This window comes from Colobus angolensis, unplaced genomic scaffold, assembly GCF_000951035.1.
Source record: "Colobus angolensis palliatus isolate OR3802 unplaced genomic scaffold, Cang.pa_1.0 Scaffold37, whole genome shotgun sequence".
NCBI lineage: Eukaryota > Metazoa > Chordata > Mammalia > Primates > Cercopithecidae > Colobus > Colobus angolensis.
The window spans coordinates 2,002,487-2,002,935 of NW_012117043.1; positions in this window are offsets into that span (position 1 = coordinate 2,002,487).

Genomic DNA, 449 nt, shown 5'->3' on the forward strand with positions numbered 1-449 from the left:
ACAGCTCAGGCACTGATATAGTCCCTAGCCAAAACTATCTGTAGTTACATGTACATCTAGTGTAAATGGGCACCCTCGGTTTACTACCCAGAAAGGCTGTCTCAGCCTCATCATCCCAGTCCCAGGCAAGAGAAGTACTGCCACTTTTAAACCTGCAAGAGAATCAGAGGTTAACAGAACATTATTAACAAAACCACAGCATATGGCGGGGCTATACAATAGCCCATCAGCAACACTATGAAAGTCCATTGTCGGGCCTAGCACAGTGGCTCATGCCTGTAATCTCAGCACTTTGGGAGACCAAGGCGGGCAGATCTCAAGGTCAGGAGTTCGAGACCAGCCTGGCCAGTATGGTGAAACCCCCATCTCTACTAAAAATACAAAAATTGGCTGGGCATGGTGGCTCACACCTGTAATCCCAGCACTTTGGGAGGCCAAGGTGGGCGGAT